Source organism: Phalacrocorax aristotelis, unplaced genomic scaffold (genome assembly GCF_949628215.1).
Source record: "Phalacrocorax aristotelis unplaced genomic scaffold, bGulAri2.1 scaffold_56, whole genome shotgun sequence".
In the NCBI taxonomy this organism is placed as follows: domain Eukaryota; kingdom Metazoa; phylum Chordata; class Aves; order Suliformes; family Phalacrocoracidae; genus Phalacrocorax; species Phalacrocorax aristotelis.
Genome location: NW_027441356.1, coordinates 465,206 through 490,221, shown reverse-complemented (window position 1 = coordinate 490,221; position 25,016 = coordinate 465,206).

Below are 25,016 nucleotides of genomic sequence, written 5' to 3'. Positions count from 1 at the left end.
CGCAGCAAGGAGCTGGACAGAGAGAGATGAGGACAAACAAATAGCACGGGTCTACGTGACAGAGAACGTGGAATTAGAACACAGAGAGAGGGAGCCGGACAGAGAGAGAGGCCGAGAGAAAAACCTAGACGGGCTACAGCGGGCAGAGGCAGGGATTAAAACCTAGGGACAGGGAGCTGGACAGAGAGAGACGGAGATCACAGGGAACAGCGGTGGCTGCAGGAAGAACAGGAATCCACAAATAGGGAAAGGGAGCTCGACAGAGAAGAACTCAGAAAGGCAAGAACAGTAGCAGGGTGCAGAGCAGAGCAGACGAATGAAAAAGCGCGGGGGGAGCGTTGAGGCAGACAGAGAGAGATTAAGAAAAAAGTCACGGGCTACGTGGCAAAGCAGGAGGAATTCAGAAACGGGGATGGCAACCAAGGGAGAGTGAGCTGGTGAAGGACAACGGGCATTCCAAGTGAGGGACAGGGAGCTGGGAAAAGCGAGGCAGAGAAAAACAGAATCACAGAGAGAATCACACAAAGCCAAAAAAGAAGAAACTGAACAACAGGAACAGGTGTAACCAAAGCGATGAAATCAGCCAACCAGAGACGGTGTTCCACTACGGGAACATGGAGCGTACGAATCAGCGCACCTGTCGATCTGCATTTTAGTCCCTAGGCGATCGTTAACGTCAGCAGAACAACAGACAACGTGCTTCTGTCAGAAAAGGACGACAAAACGCGGTTTCGTGGAGCGGACTGAGAGAACTAGCCAAGACTGCCAAGATTAACAGCCAAGAAGGTAAAAGGCAATTCTGGCAGGGGGAGATCGTGACCACCGACTCACGGACCACCACCGAGCCTGCGCAGCGATTTACATACGGAACGAGCAAGTTTGTACCGATCAGCAGACAGGACAATAATGAATACGTATGAATACGTAAAATTTTGATCTACAAATTGAACGGGAAAGGTGCGTGAGGTACGCACGCCAGGAGGAGCGATCCCCCGTGCATCCGGCGCCGTGAATAAAGAATGCCTGCTCTTTAATACTAAATTGGCGTTGAGGAGTTGTTTCCGATTTTACCGCGTTTTTCGGTAACACAGGGAGTCAGACCGAGAGAGCCAGAGAAAGACAAAAATACCGACAGGCTACAGGACAGAGCAGGAGGAGTAAAAAAATAAAAACGGAGCCAGAGCCAGGCAGAGAGAGGCGGAGAAAGAACAAGTAGCCACAGGCTACAGGACAGAGAGAGGGAGGACTGAAAAGACGGGGAGGCAGGGAGCCACTCAGAGCGAGACGGAGAAAGAAGGTGCGGGGGGGGCGCAAAAAAAAAATAATTTTGCAGCAGGTAAGGAAAGAGAGGGGGCCGGGGGAGAGACAGGGAGGGCCCAGGACGTACAAGAGAGGCAACGGGGCCCCACTGGCCCAGGACTCACCGCGACTCTCGCTCTCAGCGCTGCTGGCACAATTTAGCCGTTCACATGCTTCTTTCCCCTCCTCTCCTCCCTGCCTCTTCTGCAGCTCCAGACTCTAGGCCGACCTCCACCTGAAGAGAACACGGGGGTGTCTTACAGCTCTTACGAGATGAGGCTTCCTCGGCACGTAGCCTAGCTCGCTCGTGCCCTACACGCCCGTACCGAACTGCGGGTTACGCGTACGGACCCTGCGGTGCACGTTGGTGGCCTGGCCTGGCCCGCTGCGGGCTATGAAGGGGGATCCTTCCTCCCTCACCTGCTGGGACAGGCTCTCTCTTGCCTGCAGCAGGAAAGCAGCTGGCAGCCAGAGCGCCTTCAGTTTCTTCTGCTTTACCTTTCGTTGGCGTCTCCAGCTTCAGCCGAGGCAGCTCCTCTCCACAGCCGGGAAGGGCTTTGTCTATCCCTTTTCGGCCCTGCGCTGCAAGGACGGCGAGGCCGGGCAGAGAGAAGCCACGCGAGCCTGAGACGGCCGCAGTCAACGGCATCCCCGGGGGAAGGACAGACAACCACGTCCTCAGCACGGTCTCTGGGAGAGGGAAAGAAGAAACAGCGACCGTCATTACCGTCGATCGACCCTGGCCAAAGCCTCTCCTTGCGCAGGGGCTTCTGGACACAGCGCCCCTTCCCCGCGCTAATGCTAAGGGCCCCTGCGCCGAGGGGGAATCCAGTGCGCTTGAGGGCCGGCTCGCTGCCTTCACGACAGGGCCTGGGGGCGGCCAAGGGCTACGCGGCACGCTGCAGGGGAGGTGCCGGGGCTGGGGGCAGGCGCACGGGGCAAGGGGAGGCTGAGCGGGAGCTCCGGCGAGCCGGGGAGGCGGCCATCATCTGCGCCCTGGGCACGGGGAAAAGGTCACCGTCCTCCTCCTTTCCCTCTTCCCTTCTGTCAGCTCCCGGGAACTCACCGCTTCTCGGGGAGCGGCGGCACCCGCAAGCCCCCAGAAATCAACACGAATCCAACCCCAAATACACCGCGCGTACCGTACGCGGCACGGCCGCCCGGCACCCGAGCGCCGGAAGACCGCGCCTCCCGCCACGCCCCGGCGAACCACGTGACAGCGCCGGCAGCCACTGCGCCTGGACTACAGCTCCCGGCATGCTCTGCGCCACAACACGGCCGCCCGGCAGCCGCGCGCCCCAAGGACTACACCTCCCGGCATGCTCTGCGACACAACACGGCCGCACCGCAGCCGCGCGCCACAAGGACTGCAGCTCCCGGCATGCTCTGCGACACAACACGGCCGCACGGCCAGCCCACAGCCACACCACCACAGCTCCCGGAATGCCGCGAGCCCGCCCTCCCGCTCTCGGACCCTGCGGGGCACCGTCCCTCCCGCCGATGCACCCGGAACCCCCACCGAGCCCTCACCACAGCCTCGCTCTCCCCACAGCTCCGCTCCGACCCGGCGCTGCCCCGCCGCAGCCCTCCTCGGGGCTTTACCCGGGACCCAGCGGCCCACCCCCCAGCCCCCGCTCACCTTCTCCCTCGCTACAGTCGCAGCCCGCTGACGCTCGGCCACAGCTCCGCTCCGCTCCGCCCTCGGCTCACACTGGCCCCCCGGAGCACGGCACCACCCCTTTTCCAGGGAGGAGCCGGCACCATCAGCCCCACTGCCCGCACCTGGGGCTCCTCCAGCCCCCGCGCGCAGCTGAGGCACAGCAGCAACGGGGGGCCCCCTCCCCTCACCCCCACAGTGCACCACCTCCTCCCCTGGGCTCCATCACAGCCCCTTGCCCCACGCAAAGGCAGCGCAAACGCAGCCCTGAGGGCAAAGGAGAGGGCAGGTGTTTGTGCAGGCGCGCACGTAACAAGTCCCAGGAGCCATTCGTGGGTCAGGGTCCCCAACGCTCCCCCTGCCCCAAGGCCACCTCGGCCGCCGTTGCCGCAGCCGCACGGAGCTGGTGTTGGCTGCGATAGTGCTCATTTTCTCCAGAGTAGCTAGGAAGGGATAAGTTTTGGATTTATGCTCAAAACACCGTTAATAATGTAGAGATGTTTTGGTTCTTGCTGAGCACTGCTTCCACACTCAGGGCCTCTTCTGGTTCTCTCAGTGCCCCACCAGCAAGTAGGCTGGGAGAGGACACAGCTGGGAAAGCTTTCCCAGCTAACTGACCAAAGGGATATTCCATACCATTTGACATCATGCTCAGCACACACAGCTGGGGGAAGAAGGGGGAGTCCTTGGGGGCTACGGCATTTCTCTTCCTAAGTAACCGTTACACATGACAGAGCCCTGCTTTCCCAGAAACAGCTCAACACCTGCCCGCCGAAAAGGAGGAGCGAATTAATTCCTTGCTTTGCTTCCACGCACAGCTTTTGCTTTACCTATTAAACCGTCTTGATCTCAACCCATGATTTTTCTCACTTTTACCCTTCCAGCTCTCTCCCCCAGCCCACTGAGGGTGGAGCGAGCAAGCAGCTCCCTGGTGCAGAGTTGCCAGCTGAGGCTAAGCCACGGCACGCGCTTGTCCCGGTTTGGCAGGGAACGGACCGTCCGTCGCCTGGCTCCTGGAGCGACGGGCTGCTGGGCAGAGGGGGAGGCCACCAAAGGTGAGGAGCAGGGCACAGGACAGTAGGAGGAGAGAAGAGCAGCATCCGGCTGGACGGGGGCGGGGGGGGCGTGTGTGCGTGTAGTGAGAAGGCACGAGGCAGGGAACAGGACGGCCAGAGGAGGACAGGGAGCCTGACGGAGGTGGAGATAAAAGCAGCAGAGAGAGGGGAAGAGCAGGACACAGACCAACAAAGAAGGATGAGGAGCAGGCTGGAGACGCACAAAGAACCTGGGGCAGGCAGCACGACAGCGAGGGAGGAAAGAAGAACAGGGGCAGGAAGCTGGACCGAGCGAGATGGAGACAGACAAGATAAGCGACAAGAACAGGGCAGAAAGGGAAGAATGAAGCCACGGGGACAGGGAGCCGAGACAGCCAACGACGGAGGGAAGGGGCCGGGGAGGGAACACCACAAAACAAACCACGGGGCTACGTGGTACAGAGCATGAGAAGGCAGAGAATTAACAATTAGGGACAGGGAGCCAGAAAAACAACAAAAAAAACACCAAAACAAAGGGAGATGGAGAGCAAAAGGAATCGCAATGCGTACAGAGAGAAGAGAGAAACAATTCTAAAAGAGGGTCACGGGGAAGCCAGAGACAGCAAGATGGAGAAAGGACAGAAGCTACAGGCTACAGGGCAGAGAGGGAAGAATTAATGGATAGACACAGAGAGCTGGGCAGAAAGAGGTGGAGAAAGGCTGAAGATCACACGGCCAACAGGGAAGAGAGAAGAGAGGGAGGAATTTTAAAAACAGGGGCAAGAAGCCAGAGAGAGGGAGAGAGAGGCAACAAAAAATGGGGACAAGCCACAGGGCAGTGAGGAGGGAATCGATGAATAAGAACAGCAGACCAAAGAGAACACAACGTAGAATGGAAAAAAGGAACAGCGGCCTACAGGGAAGGAGGAATTAAAGATCAGGCACTGGGAGGCAGACAGAGACACATGAAGAAACAAGTGGGAAAAAAAAAAAAAAACAACAACAGCAATGGGCTACAAAGACAGACAGAGAGGGAAGAAATAAAACATCGCAGCAAGGAGCTGGACAGAGAGAGATGAGGACAAACAAATAGCACGGGTCTACGTGACAGAGAACGTGGAATTAGAACACAGAGAGAGGGAGCCGGACAGAGAGAGAGGCCGAGAGAAAAACCTAGACGGGCTACAGCGGGCAGAGGCAGGGATTAAAACCTAGGGACAGGGAGCTGGACAGAGAGAGACGGAGATCACAGGGAACAGCGGTGGCTGCAGGAAGAACAGGAATCCACAAATAGGGAAAGGGAGCTCGACAGAGAAGAACTCAGAAAGGCAAGAACAGTAGCAGGGTGCAGAGCAGAGCAGACGAATGAAAAAGCGCGGGGGGAGCGTTGAGGCAGACAGAGAGAGATTAAGAAAAAAGTCACGGGCTACGTGGCAAAGCAGGAGGAATTCAGAAACGGGGATGGCAACCAAGGGAGAGTGAGCTGGTGAAGGACAACGGGCATTCCAAGTGAGGGACGGGGAGCTGGGAAAAGCGAGGCAGAGAAAAACAGAATCACAGAGAGAATCACACAAAGCCAAAAAAGAAGAAACTGAACAACAGGAACAGGTGTAACCAAAGCGATGAAATCAGCCAACCAGAGACGGTGTTCCACTACGGGAACATGGAGCGTACGAATCAGCGCACCTGTCGATCTGCATTTTAGTCCCTAGGCGATCGTTAACGTCAGCAGAACAACAGACAACGTGCTTCTGTCAGAAAAGGACGACAAAACGCGGTTTCGTGGAGCGGACTGAGAGAACTAGCCAAGACTGCCAAGATTAACAGCCAAGAAGGTAAAAGGCAATTCTGGCAGGGGGAGATCGTGACCACCGACTCACGGACCACCACCGAGCCTGCGCAGCGATTTACATACGGAACGAGCAAGTTTGTACCGATCAGCAGACAGGACAATAATGAATACGTATGAATACGTAAAATTTTGATCTACAAATTGAACGGGAAAGGTGCGTGAGGTACGCACGCCAGGAGGAGCGATCCCCCGTGCATCCGGCGCCGTGAATAAAGAATGCCTGCTCTTTAATACTAAATTGGCGTTGAGGAGTTGTTTCCGATTTTACCGCGTTTTTCGGTAACACAGGGAGTCAGACCGAGAGAGCCAGAGAAAGACAAAAATACCGACAGGCTACAGGACAGAGCAGGAGGAGTAAAAAAATAAAAACGGAGCCAGAGCCAGGCAGAGAGAGGCGGAGAAAGAACAAGTAGCCACAGGCTACAGGACAGAGAGAGGGAGGACTGAAAAGACGGGGAGGCAGGGAGCCACTCAGAGCGAGACGGAGAAAGAAGGTGCGGGGGGGGCGCAAAAAAAAAATAATTTTGCAGCAGGTAAGGAAAGAGAGGGGGCCGGGGGAGAGACAGGGAGGGCCCAGGACGTACAAGAGAGGCAACGGGGCCCCACTGGCCCAGGACTCACCGCGACTCTCGCTCTCAGCGCTGCTGGCACAATTTAGCCGTTCACATGCTTCTTTCCCCTCCTCTCCTCCCTGCCTCTTCTGCAGCTCCAGACTCTAGGCCGACCTCCACCTGAAGAGAACACGGGGGTGTCTTACAGCTCTTACGAGATGAGGCTTCCTCGGCACGTAGCCTAGCTCGCTCGTGCCCTACACGCCCGTACCGAACTGCGGGTTACGCGTACGGACCCTGCGGTGCACGTTGGTGGCCTGGCCTGGCCCGCTGCGGGCTATGAAGGGGGATCCTTCCTCCCTCACCTGCAGGGACAGGCTCTCTCTTGCCTGCAGCAGGAAAGCAGCTGGCAGCCAGAGCGCCTTCAGTTTCTTCTGCTTTACCTTTCGTTGGCGTCTCCAGCTTCAGCCGAGGCAGCTCCTCTCCACAGCCGGGAAGGGCTTTGTCTATCCCTTTTCGGCCCTGCGCTGCAAGGACGGCGAGGCCAGGCAGAGAGAAGCCACGCGAGCCTGAGACGGCCGCAGTCAACGGCATCCCCGGGGGAAGGACAGACAACCACGTCCTCAGCACGGTCTCTGGGAGAGGGAAAGAAGAAAGAGCGACCGTCATTACCGTCGATCGACCCTGGCCAAAGCCTCTCCTTGCGCAGGGGCTTCTGGACACAGCGCCCCTTCCCCGCGCTAATGCTAAGGGCCCCTGCGCCGAGGGGGAATCCAGTGCGCTTGAGGGCCGGCTCGCTGCCTTCACGACAGGGCCTGGGGGCGGCCAAGGGCTACGCGGCACGCTGCAGGGGAGGTGCCGGGGCTGGGGGCAGGCGCACGGGGCAAGGGGGGGGCAAGGGGAGGCTGAGCGGGAGCTCCGGCGAGCCGGGGAGGCGGCCATCATCTGCGCCCTGGGCACGGGGAAAAGGTCACCGTCCTCCTCCTTTCCCTCTTCCCTTCTGTCAGCTCCCGGGAACTCACCGCTTCTCGGGGAGCGGCCGCACCCGCAAGCCCCCAGAAATCAACACGAATCCAACCCCAAATACACCGCGCGTACCGTACGCGGCACGGCCGCCCGGCACCCGAGCGCCGGAAGACCGCGCCTCCCGCCACGCCCCGGCGAACCACGTGACAGCGCCGGCAGCCACTGCGCCCGGACTACAGCTCCCGGCATGCTCTGCGCCACAACACGGCCGCCCGGCAGCCTCGCGCCGCAAGGACTACATCTCCCGGCATGCTCTGCGCCACAACACGGCCGCCCGGCAGCCGCGCGCCCCAAGGACTACACCTCCCGGCATGCTCTGCGACACAACACGGCCGCACCGCAGCCGCGCGCCACAAGGACTGCAGCTCCCGGCATGCTCTGCGACACAACACGGCCGCACGGCCAGCCCACAGCCACACCACCACAGCTCCCGGAATGCCGCGAGCCCGCCCTCCCGCTCTCGGACCCTGCGGGGCACCGTCCCTCCCGCCGATGCACCCGGAACCCCCACCGAGCCCTCACCACAGCCTCGCTCTCCCCACAGCTCCGCTCCGACCCGGCGCTGCCCCGCCGCAGCCCTCCTCGGGGCTTTACCCGGGACCCAGCGGCCCACCCCCCAGCCCCCGCTCACCTTCTCCCTCGCTACAGTCGCAGCCCGCTGACGCTCGGCCACAGCTCCGCTCCGCTCCGCCCTCGGCTCACACTGGCCCCCCGGAGCACGGCACCACCCCTTTTCCAGGGAGGAGCCGGCACCATCAGCCCCACTGCCCGCACCTGGGGCTCCTCCAGCCCCCGCGCGCAGCTGAGGCACAGCAGCAACGGGGGGCCCCCTCCCCTCACCCCCACAGTGCACCACCTCCTCCCCTGGGCTCCATCACAGCCCCTTGCCCCACGCAAAGGCAGCGCAAACGCAGCCCTGAGGGCAAACGAGAGGGCAGGTGTTTGTGCAGGCGCACACGCGTAACAAGTCCCAGGAGCCATTCGTGGCTCAGGGTCCCCAACGCTCCCACTGCCCCAAGGCCACCTCGGCCACCGTTGCCGCAGCCGCACGGAGCTGGTGTTGGCTGCGATAGTGCTCATTTTCTCCAGAGTAGCTAGGAAGGGATAAGTTTTGGATTTATGCTCAAAACACCGTTAATAATGTAGAGATGTTTTGGTTCTTGCTGAGCACTGCTTCCACAGTCAGGGCCTCTTCTGGTTCTCTCAGTGCCCCACCAGCAAGTAGGCTGGGAGAGGACACAGCTGGGAAAGCTTTCCCAGCTAACTGACCAAAGGGATATTCCATACCATTTGACATCATGCTCAGCACACGCAGCTGGGGGAAGAAGGGGGAGTCCTTGGGGGCTACGGCATTTCTCTTCCTAACTAACCGTTACACATGACAGAGCCCTGCTTTCCCAGAAACAGCTCAACACCTGCCCGCCGAAAAGGAGGAGCGAATTAATTCCTTGCTTTGCTTCCACGCACAGCTTTTGCTTTACCTATTAAACTGTCTTGATCTCAACCCATGATTTTTCTCACTTTTACCCTTCCAGCTCTCTCCCCCAGCCCACTGAGGGTGGAGCGAGCAAGCAGCTCCCTGGTGCAGAGTTGCCAGCTGAGGCTAAGCCACGGCACGCGCTTGTCCCGGTTTGGCAGGGAACGGACCGTCCGTCGCCTGGCTCCTGGAGCGACGGGCTGCTGGGCAGAGGGGGAGGCCACCAAAGGTGAGGAGCAGGGCACAGGACAGTAGGAGGAGAGAAGAGCAGCATCCGGCTGGACGGGGGCGGGGGGGGCGTGTGTGCGTGTAGTGAGAAGGCACGAGGCAGGGAACAGGACGGCCAGAGGAGGACAGGGAGCCTGACGGAGGTGGAGATAAAAGCAGCAGAGAGAGGGGAAGAGCAGGACACAGACCAACAAAGAAGGAAGAGGAGCAGGCTGGAGACGCACAAAGAACCTGGGGCAGGCAGCACGACAGCGAGGGAGGAAAGAAGAACAGGGGCAGGAAGCTGGACCGAGCGAGATGGAGACAGACAAGATAAGCGACAAGAACAGGGCAGAAAGGGAAGAATGAAGCCACGGGGACAGGGAGCCGAGACGGCCAACGACGGAGGGAAGGGGCCGGGGAGGGAACACCACAAAACAAACCACGGGGCTACGTGGTACAGAGCATGAGAAGGCAGAGAATTAACAATTAGGGACAGGGAGCCAGAAAAACAACAAAAAAAACACCAAAACAAAGGGAGATGGAGAGCAAAAGGAATCGCAATGCGTACAGAGAGAAGAGAGAAACAATTCTAAGAGAGGGTCACGGGGAAGCCAGAGACAGCAAGATGGAGAAAGGACAGAAGCTACAGGCTACAGGGCAGAGAGGGAAGAATTAATGAATAGACGCAGAGAGCTGGGCAGAAAGAGGTGGAGAAAGGCTGAAGATCACACGGCCAACAGGGAAGAGAGAAGAGAGGGAGGAATTCTAAAAACAGGGGCAAGAAGCCAGAGAGAGGGAGAGAGAGGCAACAATAAATGGGGACAAGCCACAGGGCAGCGAGGAGGGAATCGATGAATAAGAACAGCAGACCAAAGAGAACACAACGTAGAATGGAAAAAAGGAACAGCGGCCTACAGGGAAGGAGGAATTAAAGATCAGGCACTGGGAGGCAGACAGAGACACATGAAGAAACAAGTGGGATAAAAAAAAAAAAAACAACAACGGCAACGGGCTACAAAGACAGACAGAGAGGGAAGAAATAAAACATCGCAGCAAGGAGCTGGACAGAGAGAGATGAGGACAAACAAATAGCACGGGTCTACGTGACAGAGAACGTGGAATTAGAACACAGAGAGAGGGAGCCGGACAGAGAGAGAGGCCGAGAGAAAAACCTAGACGGGCTACAGCGGGCAGAGGCAGGGATTAAAACCTAGGGACAGGGAGCTGGACAGAGAGAGACGGAGGTCACAGGGAACAGCGGTGGCTGCAGGAAGAACAGGAATCCACAAATAGGGAAAGGGAGCTCGACAGAGAAGAACTCAGAAAGGCAAGAACAGTAGCAGGGTGCAGAGCAGAGCAGACGAATGAAAAAGCGCGGGGGGAGCGTTGAGGCAGACAGAGAGAGATTAAGAAAAAAGTCACGGGCTACGTGGCAAAGCAGGAGGAATTCAGAAACGGGGATGGCAACCAAGGGAGAGTGAGCTGGTGAAGGACAACGGGCATTCCAAGTGAGGGACGGGGAGCTGGGAAAAGCGAGGCAGAGAAAAACAGAATCACAGAGAGAATCACACAAAGCCAAAAAAGAAGAAACTGAACAACAGGAACAGGTGTAACCAAAGCGATGAAATCAGCCAACCAGAGACGGTGTTCCATTACGGGAACATGGATGGTACGAATCAGCGCACCTGTTGATCTGCATTTTAGTCCCTAGGCGATCGTTAACGTCAGCAGAACAACAGACAACGTGCTTCTGTCAGAAAAGGACGACAAAACGCGGTTTCGTGGAGCGGACTGAGAGAACTAGCCAAGACTGCCAAGATTAACAGCCAAGAAGGTAAAAGGCAATTCTGGCAGGGGGAGATCGCGACCACCGACTCACGGACCACCACCGAGCCTGCGCAGCGATTTACATACGGAACGAGCAAGTTTGTACCGATCAGCAGACAGGACAATAATGAATACGTATGAATACGTAAAATTTTGATCTACAAATTGAACGGGAAAGGTGCGTGACGTACGCACGCCAGGAGGAGCGATCCCCCGTGCATCCGGCGCCGTGAATAAAGAATGCCTGCTCTTTAATACTAAATTGGCGTTGAGGAGTTGTTTCCGATTTTACCGCGTTTTTCGGTAACACAGGGAGTCAGACCGAGAGAGCCAGAGAAAGACAAAAATACCGACAGGCTACAGGACAGAGCAGGAGGAGTAAAAAAATAAAAACGGAGCCAGAGCCAGGCAGAGAGAGGCGGAGAAAGAACAAGTAGCCACAGGCTACAGGACAGAGAGAGGGAGGACTGAAAAGACGGGGAGGCAGGGAGCCACTCAGAGCGAGACGGAGAAAGAAGGTGCGGGGGGGGGGGGCGCAAAAAAAAAATAATTTTGCAGCAGGTAAGGAAAGAGAGGGGGCCGGGGGAGAGACAGGGAGGGCCCAGGACGTACAAGAGAGGCAACGGGGCCCCACTGGCCCAGGACTCACCGCGACTCTCGCTCTCAGCGCTGCTGGCACAATTTAGCCGTTCACATGCTTCTTTCCCCTCCTCTCCTCCCTGCCTCTTCTGCAGCTCCAGACTCTAGGCCGACCTCCACCTGAAGAGAACACGGGGGTGTCTTACAGCTCTTACGAGATGAGGCTTCCTCGGCACGTAGCCTAGCTCGCTCGTGCCCTACACGCCCGTACCGAACTGCGGGTTACGCGTACGGACCCTGCGGTGCACGTTGGTGGCCTGGCCTGGCCCGCTGCGGGCTATGAAGGGGGATCCTTCCTCCCTCACCTGCAGGGACAGGCTCTCTCTTGCCTGCAGCAGGAAAGCAGCTGGCAGCCAGAGCGCCTTCAGTTTCTTCTGCTTTACCTTTCGTTGGCGTCTCCAGCTTCAGCCGAGGCAGCTCCTCTCCACAGCCGGGAAGGGCTTTGTCTATCCCTTTTCGGCCCTGCGCTGCAAGGACGGCGAGGCCGGGCAGAGAGAAGCCACGCGAGCCTGAGACGGCCGCAGTCAACGGCATCCCCGGGGGAAGGACAGACAACCACGTCCTCAGCACGGTCTCTGGGAGAGGGAAAGAAGAAACAGCGACCGTCATTACCGTCGATCGACCCTGGCCAAAGCCTCTCCTTGCGCAGGGGCTTCTGGACACAGCGCCCCTTCCCCGCGCTAATGCTAAGGGCCCCTGCACCGAGGGGGAATCCAGTGCGCTTGAGGGCCGGCTCGCTGCCTTCACGACAGGGCCTGGGGGCGGCCAAGGGCTACGCGGCACGCTGCAGGGGAGGTGCCGGGGCTGGGGGCAGGCGCACGGGGCAAGGGGAGGCTGAGCGGGAGCTCCGGCGAGCCGGGGAGGCGGCCATCATCTGCGCCCTGGGCACGGGGAAAAGGTCACCGTCCTCCTCCTTTCCCTCTTCCCTTCTGTCAGCTCCCGGGAACTCACCGCTTCTCGGGGAGCGGCGGCACCCGCAAGCCCCCAGAAATCAACACGAATCCAACCCCAAATACACCGCGCGTACCGTACGCGGCACGGCCGCCCGGCACCCGAGCGCCGGAAGACCGCGCCTCCCGCCACGCCCCGGCGAACCACGTGACAGCGCCGGCAGCCACTGCGCCTGGACTACAGCTCCCGGCATGCTCTGCGCCACAACACGGCCGCCCGGCAGCCGCGCGCCCCAAGGACTACACCTCCCGGCATGCTCTGCGACACAACACGGCCGCACCGCAGCCGCGCGCCACAAGGACTGCAGCTCCCGGCATGCTCTGCGACACAACACGGCCGCACGGCCAGCCCACAGCCACACCACCACAGCTCCCGGAATGCCGCGAGCCCGCCCTCCCGCTCTCTGACCCTGCGGGGCACCGTCCCTCCCGCCGATGCACCCGGAACCCCCACCGAGCCCTCACCACAGCCTCGCTCTCCCCACAGCTCCGCTCCGACCCGGCGCTGCCCCGCCGCAGCCCTCCTCGGGGCTTTACCCGGGACCCAGCGGCCCACCCCCCAGCCCCCGCTCACCTTCTCCCTCGCTACAGTCGCAGCCCGCTGACGCTCGGCCACAGCTCCGCTCCGCTCCGCCCTCGGCTCACACTGGCCCCCCGGAGCACGGCACCACCCCTTTTCCAGGGAGGAGCCGGCACCATCAGCCCCACTGCCCGCACCTGGGGCTCCTCCAGCCCCCGCGCGCAGCTGAGGCACAGCAGCAACGGGGGGCCCCCTCCCCTCACCCCCACAGTGCACCACCTCCTCCCCTGGGCTCCATCACAGCCCCTTGCCCCACGCAAAGGCAGCGCAAACGCAGCCCTGAGGGCAAAGGAGAGGGCAGGTGTTTGTGCAGGCGCGCACGTAACAAGTCCCAGGAGCCATTCGTGGGTCAGGGTCCCCAACGCTCCCCCTGCCCCAAGGCCACCTCGGCCGCCGTTGCCGCAGCCGCACGGAGCTGGTGTTGGCTGCGATAGTGCTCATTTTCTCCAGAGTAGCTAGGAAGGGATAAGTTTTGGATTTATGCTCAAAACACCGTTAATAATGTAGAGATGTTTTGGTTCTTGCTGAGCACTGCTTCCACACTCAGGGCCTCTTCTGGTTCTCTCAGTGCCCCACCAGCAAGTAGGCTGGGAGAGGACACAGCTGGGAAAGCTTTCCCAGCTAACTGACCAAAGGGATATTCCATACCATTTGACATCATGCTCAGCACACACAGCTGGGGGAAGAAGGGGGAGTCCTTGGGGGCTACGGCATTTCTCTTCCTAAGTAACCGTTACACATGACAGAGCCCTGCTTTCCCAGAAACAGCTCAACACCTGCCCGCCGAAAAGGAGGAGCGAATTAATTCCTTGCTTTGCTTCCACGCACAGCTTTTGCTTTACCTATTAAACCGTCTTGATCTCAACCCATGATTTTTCTCACTTTTACCCTTCCAGCTCTCTCCCCCAGCCCACTGAGGGTGGAGCGAGCAAGCAGCTCCCTGGTGCAGAGTTGCCAGCTGAGGCTAAGCCACGGCACGCGCTTGTCCCGGTTTGGCAGGGAACGGACCGTCCGTCGCCTGGCTCCTGGAGCGACGGGCTGCTGGGCAGAGGGGGAGGCCACCAAAGGTGAGGAGCAGGGCACAGGACAGTAGGAGGAGAGAAGAGCAGCATCCGGCTGGACGGGGGCGGGGGGGGCGTGTGTGCGTGTAGTGAGAAGGCACGAGGCAGGGAACAGGACGGCCAGAGGAGGACAGGGAGCCTGACGGAGGTGGAGATAAAAGCAGCAGAGAGAGGGGAAGAGCAGGACACAGACCAACAAAGAAGGATGAGGAGCAGGCTGGAGACGCACAAAGAACCTGGGGCAGGCAGCACGACAGCGAGGGAGGAAAGAAGAACAGGGGCAGGAAGCTGGACCGAGCGAGATGGAGACAGACAAGATAAGCGACAAGAACAGGGCAGAAAGGGAAGAATGAAGCCACGGGGACAGGGAGCCGAGACAGCCAACGACGGAGGGAAGGGGCCGGGGAGGGAACACCACAAAACAAACCACGGGGCTACGTGGTACAGAGCATGAGAAGGCAGAGAATTAACAATTAGGGACAGGGAGCCAGAAAAACAACAAAAAAAACACCAAAACAAAGGGAGATGGAGAGCAAAAGGAATCGCAATGCGTACAGAGAGAAGAGAGAAACAATTCTAAGAGAGGGTCACGGGGAAGCCAGAGACAGCAAGATGGAGAAAGGACAGAAGCTACAGGCTACAGGGCAGAGAGGGAAGAATTAATGAATAGACGCAGAGAGCTGGGCAGAAAGAGGTGGAGAAAGGCTGAAGATCACACGGCCAACAGGGAAGAGAGAAGAGAGGGAGGAATTTTAAAAACAGGGGCAAGAAGCCAGAGAGAGGGAGAGAGAGGCAACAATAAATGGGGACAAGCCACAGGGCAGCGAGGAGGGAATCGATGAATAAGAACAGCAGACCAAAGAGAACACAACGTAGAATGGAAAAAAGGAACAGCGGCCTACAGGGAAGGAGGAATTAAAGATCAGGCACTGGGAGGCAGACAGAGACACATGAAGAAACAAGTGGGAAAAAAAAAAAACCAACAACGGCAACGGGCTACAAAGACAGACAGAGAGGGAAGAAATAAAACATCGCAGCAAGGAGCTGGACAGAGAGAGATGAGGACAAACAAATAGCACGGGTCTACGTGACAGAGAACGTGGAATTAGAACACAGAGAGAGGGAGCCGGACAGAGAGAGAGGCCGAGAGAAAAACCTAGACGGGCTACAGCGGGCAGAGGCAGGGATTAAAACCTAGGGACAGGGAGCTGGACAGAGAGAGACGGAGGTCACAGGGAACAGCGGTGGCTGCAGGAAGAACAGGAATCCACAAATAGGGAAAGGGAGCTCAACAGAGAAGAACTCAGAAAGGCAAGAACAGTAGCAGGGTGCAGAGCAGAGCAGACGAATGAAAAAGCGCGGGGGGAGCGTTGAGGCAGACAGAGAGAGATTAAGAAAAAAGTCACGGGCTACGTGGCAAAGCAGGAGGAATTCAGAAACGGGGATGGCAACCAAGGGAGAGTGAGCTGGTGAAGGACAACGGGCATTCCAAGTGAGGGACGGGGAGCTGGGAAAAGCGAGGCAGAGAAAAACAGAATCACAGAGAGAATCACACAAAGCCAAAAAAGAAGAAACTGAACAACAGGAACAGGTGTAACCAAAGCGATGAAATCAGCCAACCAGAGACGGTGTTCCACTACGGGAACATGGAGCGTACGAATCAGCGCACCTGTTGATCTGCATTTTAGTCCCTAGGCGATCGTTAACGTCAGCAGAACAACAGACAACGTGCTTCTGTCAGAAAAGGACGACAAAACGCGGTTTCGTGGAGCGGACTGAGAGAACTAGCCAAGACTGCCAAGATTAACAGCCAAGAAGGTAAAAGGCAATTCTGGCAGGGGGAGATCGCGACCACCGACTCACGGACCACCACCGAGCCTGCGCAGCGATTTACATACGGAACGAGCAAGTTTGTACCGATCAGCAGACAGGACAATAATGAATACGTATGAATACGTAAAATTTTGATCTACAAATTGAACGGGAAAGGTGCGTGAGGTACGCACGCCAGGAGGAGCGATCCCCCGTGCATCCGGCGCCGTGAATAAAGAATGCCTGCTCTTTAATACTAAATTGGCGTTGAGGAGTTGTTTCTGATTTTACCGCGTTTTTCGGTAACACAGGGAGTCAGACCGAGAGAGCCAGAGAAAGACAAAAATACCGACAGGCTACAGGACAGAGCAGGAGGAGTAAAAAAATAAAAACGGAGCCAGAGCCAGGCAGAGAGAGGCGGAGAAAGAACAAGTAGCCACAGGCTACAGGACAGAGAGAGGGAGGACTGAAAAGACGGGGAGGCAGGGAGCCACTCAGAGCGAGACGGAGAAAGAAGGTGCGGGGGGGGCGCAAAAAAAAAATAATTTTGCAGCAGGTAAGGAAAGAGAGGGGGCCGGGGGAGAGACAGGGAGGGCCCAGGACGTACAAGAGAGGCAACGGGGCCCCACTGGCCCAGGACTCACCGCGACTCTCGCTCTCAGCGCTGCTGGCACAATTTAGCCGTTCACATGCTTCTTTCCCCTCCTCTCCTCCCTGCCTCTTCTGCAGCTCCAGACTCTAGGCCGACCTCCACCTGAAGAGAACACGGGGGTGTCTTACAGCTCTTACGAGATGAGGCTTCCTAGGCACGTAGCCTAGCTCGCTCGTGCACTACACGCCCGTACCGAACTGCGGGTTCCAACTGTGGGAAGAAGGGGGAGTCCTTGGGGGCTACGGCATTTCTCTTCCTAACTAACCGTTACACATGACAGAGCCCTGCTTTCCCAGAAACAGCTCAACACCTGCCCGCCGAAAAGGAGGAGCGAATTAATTCCTTGCTTTGCTTCCACGCACAGCTTTTGCTTTACCTATTAAACCGTCTTGATCTCAACCCATGATTTTTCTCACTTTTACCCTTCCAGCTCTCTCCCCCAGCCCACTGAGGGTGGAGCAAGCAAGCAGCTCCCTGGTGCAGAGTTGCCAGCTGAGGCTAAGCCACGGCACGCGCTTGTCCCGGTTTGGCAGGGAACGGACCGTCCGTCGCCTGGCTCCTGGAGCGACGGGCTGCTGGGCAGAGGGGGAGGCCACCAAAGGTGAGGAGCAGGGCACAGGACAGTAGGAGGAGAGAAGAGCAGCATCCGGCTGGACGGGGGCGGGGGGGGCGTGTGTGCGTGTAGTGAGAAGGCACGAGGCAGGGAACAGGACGGCCAGAGGAGGACAGGGAGCCTGACGGAGGTGGAGATAAAAGCAGCAGAGAGAGGGGAAGAGCAGGACACAGACCAACAAAGAAGGATGAGGAGCAGGCTGGAGACGCACAAAGAACCTGGGGCAGGCAGCACGACAGCGAGGGAGGAAAGAAGAACAGGGGCAGGAAGCTGGACCGAGCGAGATGGAGACAGACAAGATAAGCGACAAGAACAGGGCAGAAAGGGAAGAATGAAGCCACGGGGACAGGGAGCCGAGACAGCCAACGACGGAGGGAAGGGGCCGGGGAGGGAACACCACAAAACAAACCACGGGGCTACGTGGTACAGAGCATGAGAAGGCAGAGAATTAACAATTAGGGACAGGGAGCCAGAAAAACAACAAAAAAAACACCAAAACAAAGGGAGATGGAGAGCAAAAGGAATCGCAATGCGTACAGAGAGAAGAGAGAAACAATTCTAAGAGAGGGTCACGGGGAAGCCAGAGACAGCAAGATGGAGAAAGGACAGAAGCTACAGGCTACAGGGCAGAGAGGGAAGAATTAATGAATAGACGCAGAGAGCTGGGCAGAAAGAGGTGGAGAAAGGCTGAAGATCACACGGCCAACAGGGAAGAGAGAAGAGAGGGAGGAATTTTAAAAACAGGGGCAAGAAGCCAGAGAGAGGGAGAGAGAGGCAACAATAAATGGGGACAAGCCACAGGGCAGCGAGGAGGGAATCGATGAATAAGAACAGCAGACCAAAGAGAACACAATGTAGAATGGAAAAAAGGAACAGCGGCCTACAGGGAAGGAGGAATTAAAGATCAGGCACTGGGAGGCAGACAGAGACACATGAAGAAACAAGTGGGAAAAAAAAAAAAAAACCAACAACGGCAACGGGCTACAAAGACAGACAGAGAGGGAAGAAATAAAACATCGCAGCAAGGAGCTGGACAGAGAGAGATGAGGACAAACAAATAGCACGGGTCTACGTGACAGAGAACGTGGAATTAGAACACAGAGAGAGGGAGCCGGACAGAGAGAGAGGCCGAGAGAAAAACCTAGACGGGCTACAGCGGGCAGAGGCAGGGATTAAAACCTAGGGACAGGGAGCTGGACAGAGAGAGACGGAGGTCACAGGGAACAGCGGTGGCTGCAGGAAGAACAGGAATCCACAAATAGGGAAAGGGAGCTCAACAGAGAAGAACTCAGAAAGGCAAGAACAGTAGCAGGGTGCAGAGCAGAGCAGACGAATGAAAAAGCGCGGGGGGAGCGTTGAGGCAGACAGAGAGAGATTAAGAAAAAAGTCACGGGCTACGTGGCAAAGCAGGAGGAATTCAGAAACGGGGATGGCAACCAAGGGAGAGTGAGCTGGTGAAGGACAACGGGCATTCCAAGTGAGGGACGGGGAGCTGGGAAAAGCGAGGCAGAGAAAAACAGAATCACAGAGAGAATCACACAAAGCCAAAAAAGAAGAAACTGAACAACAGGAACAGGTGTAACCAAAGCGATGAAATCAGCCAACCAGAGACGGTGTTCCACTACGGGAACATGGAGCGTACGAATCAGCGCACCTGTTGATCTGCATTTTAGTCCCTAGGCGATCGTTAACGTCAGCAGAACAACAGACAACGTGCTTCTGTCAGAAAAGGACGACAAAACGCGGTTTCGTGGAGCGGACTGAGAGAACTAGCCAAGACTGCCAAGATTAACAGCCAAGAAGGTAAAAGGCAATTCTGGCAGGGGGAGATCGCGACCACCGACTCACGGACCACCACCGAGCCTGCGCAGCGATTTACATACGGAACGAGCAAGTTTGTACCGATCAGCAGACAGGACAATAATGAATACGTATGAATACGTAAAATTTTGATCTACAAATTGAACGGGAAAGGTGCGTGAGGTACGCACGCCAGGAGGAGCGATCCCCCGTGCATCCGGCGCCGTGAATAAAGAATGCCTGCTCTTTAATACTAAATTGGCGTTGAGGAGTTGTTTCCGATTTTACCGCGTTTTTCGGTAACACAGGGAGTCAGACCGAGAGAGCCAGAGAAAGACAAAAATACCGACAGGCTACAGGACAGAGCAGGAGGAGTAAAAAAATAAAAACGGAGCCAGAGCCAGGCAGAGAGAGGCGGAGAAAGAACAAGTAGCCACAGGCTACAGGACAGAGAGAGGGAGGACTGAAAAGACGGGGAGGCAGGGAGCCACTCAGAGCGAGACGGAGAAAGAAGGTGCGGGGGGGGCGCAAAAAAAAAATAATTTTGCAGCAGGTAAGGAAAGAGAGGGGGCCGGGGGAGAGACAGGGAGGGCCCAGGACGTACAAGAGAGGCAACGGGGCCCCACTGGCCCAGGACTCACCGCGACTCTCGCTCTCAGCGCTGCTGGCACAATTTAGCCGTTCACATGCTTCTTTCCCCTCCTCTCCTCCCTGCCTCTTCTGCAGCTCCAGACTCTAGGCCGACCTCCACCTGAAGAGAACACGGGGGTGTCTTACAGCTCTTACGAGATGAGGCTTCCTCGGCACGTAGCCTAGCTCGCTCGTGCCCTACACGCCCGTACCGAACTGCGGGTTACGCGTACGGACCCTGCGGTGCACGTTGGTGGCCTGGCCTGGCCCGCTGCGGGCTATGAAGGGGGATCCTTCCTCCCTCACCTGCAGGGACAGGCTCTCTCTTGCCTGCAGCAGGAAAGCAGCTGGCAGCCAGAGCGCCTTCAGTTTCTTCTGCTTTACCTTTCGTTGGCGTCTCCAGCTTCAGCCGAGGCAGCTCCTCTCCACAGCCGGGAAGGGCTTTGTCTATCCCTTTTCGGCCCTGCGCTGCAAGGACGGCGAGGCCGGGCAGAGAGAAGCCACGCGAGCCTGAGACGGCCGCAGTCAACGGCATCCCCGGGGGAAGGACAGACAACCACGTCCTCAGCACAGTCTCTGGGAGAGGGAAAGAAGAAACAGCGACCGTCATTACCGTCGATCGACCCTGGCCAAAGCCTCTCCTTGCGCAGGGGCTTCTGGACACAGCGCCCCTTCCCCGCGCTAATGCTAAGGGCCCCTGCGCCGAGGGGGAATCCAGTGCGCTTGAGGGCCGGCTCGCTGCCTTCACGACAGGGCCTGGGGGCGGCCAAGGGCTACGCGGCACGCTGCAGGGGAGGTGCCGGGGCTGGGGGCAGGCGCACGGGGCAAGGGGGGGGCAAGGGGAGGCTGAGCGGGAGCTCCGGCGAGCCGGGGAGGCGGCCATCATCTGCGCCCTGGGCACGGGGAAAAGGTCACCGTCCTCCTCCTTTCCCTCTTCCCTTCTGTCAGCTCCCGGGAACTCACCGCTTCTCGGGGAGCGGCCGCACCCGCAAGCCCCCAGAAATCAACACGAATCCAACCCCAAATACACCGCGCGTACCGTACGCGGCACGGCCGCCCGGCACCCGAGCGCCGGAAGACCGCGCCTCCCGCCACGCCCCGGCGAACCACGTGACAGCGCCGGCAGCCACTGCGCCTGGACTACAGCTCCCGGCATGCTCTGCGCCACAACACGGCCGCCCGGCAGCCTCGCGCCGCAAGGACTACATCTCCCGGCATGCTCTGCGCCACAACACGGCCGCCCGGCAGCCGCGCGCCTCAAGGACTACACCTCCCGGCATGCTCTGCGACACAACACGGCCGCCCGGCCAGCCCACAGCCACACCACCACAGCTCCCGGCATGCTCTGCGACACAACACGGCCGCACGGCCAGCCGGCAGGCGCACCACCACAGCTCCCGGAATGCCGCGAGCCCGCCCTCCCGCTCTCTGACCCTGCGGGGCACCGTCCCTCCCGCCGATGCACCCGGAACCCCCACCGAGCCCTCACCACAGCCTCGCTCTCCCCACAGCTCCGCTCCGACCCGGCGCTGCCCCGCCGCAGCCCTCCTCGGGGCTTTACCCGGGACCCAGCGGCCCACCCCCCAGCCCCCGCTCACCTTCTCCCTCGCTACAGTCGCAGCCCGCTGACGCTCGGCCACAGCTCCGCTCCGCTCCGCCCTCGGCTCACACTGGCCCCCCGGAGCACGGCACCACCCCTTTTCCAGGGAGGAGCCGGCACCATCAGCCCCACTGCCCGCACCTGGGGCTCCTCCAGCCCCCGCGCGCAGCTGAGGCACAGCAGCAACGGGGGGCCCCCTCCCCTCACCCCCACAGTGCACCACCTCCTCCCCTGGGCTCCATCACAGCCCCTTGCCCCACGCAAAGGCAGCGCAAACGCAGCCCTGAGGGCAAAGGAGAGGGCAGGTGTTTGTGCAGGCGCACACGCGTAACAAGTCCCAGGAGCCATTCGTGGCTCAGGGTCCCCAACGCTCCCACTGCCCCAAGGCCACCTCGGCCGCTGTTGCCGCAGCCGCACGGAGCTGGTGTTGGCTGGGATAGTGCTCATTTTCTCCAGAGTAGCTAGGAAGGGATAAGTTTTGGATTTATGCTCAAAACACCGTTAATAATGTAGAGATGTTTTGGTTCTTGCTGAGCACTGCTTCCACAGTCAGGGCCTCTTCTGGTTCTCTCAGTGCCCCACCAGCAAGTAGGCTGGGAGAGGACACAGCTGGGAAAGCTTTCCCAGCTAACTGACCAAAGGGATATTCCATACCATTTGACATCATGCTCAGCACACGCAGCTGGGGGAAGAAGGGGGAGTCCTTGGGGGCTACGGCATTTCTCTTCCTAACTAACCGTTACACATGACAGAGCCCTGCTTTCCCAGAAACAGCTCAACACCTGCCCGCCGAAAAGGAGGAGCGAATTAATTCCTTGCTTTGCTTCCACGCACAGCTTTTGCTTTACCTATTAAACCGTCTTGATCTCAACCCATGATTTTTCTCACTTTTACCCTTCCAGCTCTCTCCCCCAGCCCACTGAGGGTGGAGCGAGCAAGCAGCTCCCTGGTGCAGAGTTGCCAGCTGAGGCTAAGCCACGGCACGCGCTTGTCCCGGTTTGGCAGGGAACGGACCGTCCGTCGCCTGGCTCCTGGAGCGACGGGCTGCTGGGCAGAGGGGGAGGCCACCAAAGGTGAGGAGCAGGGCACAGGACAGTAGGAGGAGAGAAGAGCAGCATCCGGCTGGACGGGGGCGGGGGGGGCGTGTGTGCGTGTAGTGAGAAGGCACGAGGCAGGGAACAGGACGGCCAGAGGAGGACAGGGAGCCTGACGGAGGTGGAGATAAAAGCAGCAGAGAGAGGGGAAGAGCAGGACACAGACCAACAAAGAAGGATGAGGAGCAGGCTGGAGACGCACAAAGAACCTGGGGCAGGCAGCACGACAGCGAGGGAGGAAAGAAGAACAGGGGCAGGAAGCTGGACCGAGCGAGATGGAGACAGACAAGATAAGCGACAAGAACAGGGCAGAAAGGGAAGAATGAAGCCACGGGGACAGGGAGCCGAGACAGCCAACGACGGAGGGAAGGGGCCGGGGAGGGAACACCACAAAACAAACCACGGGGCTACGTGGTACAGAGCATGAGAAGGCAGAGAATTAACAATTAGGGACAGGGAGCCAGAAAAACAACAAAAAAAACACCAAAACAAAGGGAGATGGAGAGCAAAAGGAATCGCAATGCGTACAGAGAGAAGAGAGAAACAATTCTAAGAGAGGGTCACGGGGAAGCCAGAGACAGCAAGATGGAGAAAGGACAGAAGCTACAGGCTACAGGGCAGAGAGGGAAGAATTAATGAATAGACGCAGAGAGCTGGGCAGAAAGAGGTGGAGAAAGGCTGAAGATCACACGGCCAACAGGGAAGAGAGAAGAGAGGGAGGAATTTTAAAAACAGGGGCAAGAAGCCAGAGAGAGGGAGAGAGAGGCAACAATAAATGGGGACAAGCCACAGGGCAGCGAGGAGGGAATCGATGAATAAGAACAGCAGACCAAAGAGAACACAACGTAGAATGGAAAAAAGGAACAGCGGCCTACAGGGAAGGAGGAATTAAAGATCAGGCACTGGGAGGCAGACAGAGACACATGAAGAAACAAGTGGGAAAAAAAAAAAAACCAACAACGGCAACGGGCTACAAAGACAGACAGAGAGGGAAGAAATAAAACATCGCAGCAAGGAGCTGGACAGAGAGAGATGAGGACAAACAAATAGCACGGGTCTACGTGACAGAGAACGTGGAATTAGAACACAGAGAGAGGGAGCCGGACAGAGAGAGAGGCCGAGAGAAAAACCTAGACGGGCTACAGCGGGCAGAGGCAGGGATTAAAACCTAGGGACAGGGAGCTGGACAGAGAGAGACGGAGGTCACAGGGAACAGCGGTGGCTGCAGGAAGAACAGGAATCCACAAATAGGGAAAGGGAGCTCAACAGAGAAGAACTCAGAAAGGCAAGAACAGTAGCAGGGTGCAGAGCAGAGCAGACGAATGAAAAAGCGCGGGGGGAGCGTTGAGGCAGACAGAGAGAGATTAAGAAAAAAGTCACGGGCTACGTGGCAAAGCAGGAGGAATTCAGAAACGGGGATGGCAACCAAGGGAGAGTGAGCTGGTGAAGGACAACGGGCATTCCAAGTGAGGGACGGGGAGCTGGGAAAAGCGAGGCAGAGAAAAACAGAATCACAGAGAGAATCACACAAAGCCAAAAAAGAAGAAACTGAACAACAGGAACAGGTGTAACCAAAGCGATGAAATCAGCCAACCAGAGACGGTGTTCCACTACGGGAACATGGAGCGTACGAATCAGCGCACCTGTCGATCTGCATTTTAGTCCCTAGGCGATCGTTAACGTCAGCAGAACAACAGACAACGTGCTTCTGTCAGAAAAGGACGACAAAACGCGGTTTCGTGGAGCGGACTGAGAGAACTAGCCAAGACTGCCAAGATTAACAGCCAAGAAGGTAAAAGGCAATTCTGGCAGGGGGAGATCGTGACCACCGACTCACGGACCACCACCGAGCCTGCGCAGCGATTTACATACGGAACGAGCAAGTTTGTACCGATCAGCAGACAGGACAATAATGAATACGTATGAATACGTAAAATTTTGATCTACAAATTGAACGGGAAAGGTGCGTGAGGTACGCACGCCAGGAGGAGCGATCCCCCGTGCATCCGGCGCCGTGAATAAAGAATGCCTGCTCTTTAATACTAAATTGGCGTTGAGGAGTTGTTTCCGATTTTACCGCGTTTTTCGGTAACACAGGGAGTCAGACCGAGAGAGCCAGAGAAAGACAAAAATACCGACAGGCTACAGGACAGAGCAGGAGGAGTAAAAAAATAAAAACGGAGCCAGAGCCAGGCAGAGAGAGGCGGAGAAAGAACAAGTAGCCACAGGCTACAGGACAGAGAGAGGGAGGACTGAAAAGACGGGGAGGCAGGGAGCCACTCAGAGCGAGACGGAGAAAGAAGGTGCGGGGGGGGCGCAAAAAAAAAATAATTTTGCAGCAGGTAAGGAAAGAGAGGGGGCCGGGGGAGAGACAGGGAGGGCCCAGGACGTACAAGAGAGGCAACGGGGCCCCACTGGCCCAGGACTCACCGCGACTCTCGCTCTCAGCGCTGCTGGCACAATTTAGCCGTTCACATGCTTCTTTCCCCTCCTCTCCTCCCTGCCTCTTCTGCAGCTCCAGACTCTAGGCCGACCTCCACCTGAAGAGAACACGGGGGTGTCTTACAGCTCTTACGAGATGAGGCTTCCTAGGCACGTAGCCTAGCTCGCTCGTGCACTACACGCCCGTACCGAACTGCGGGTTCCAACTGT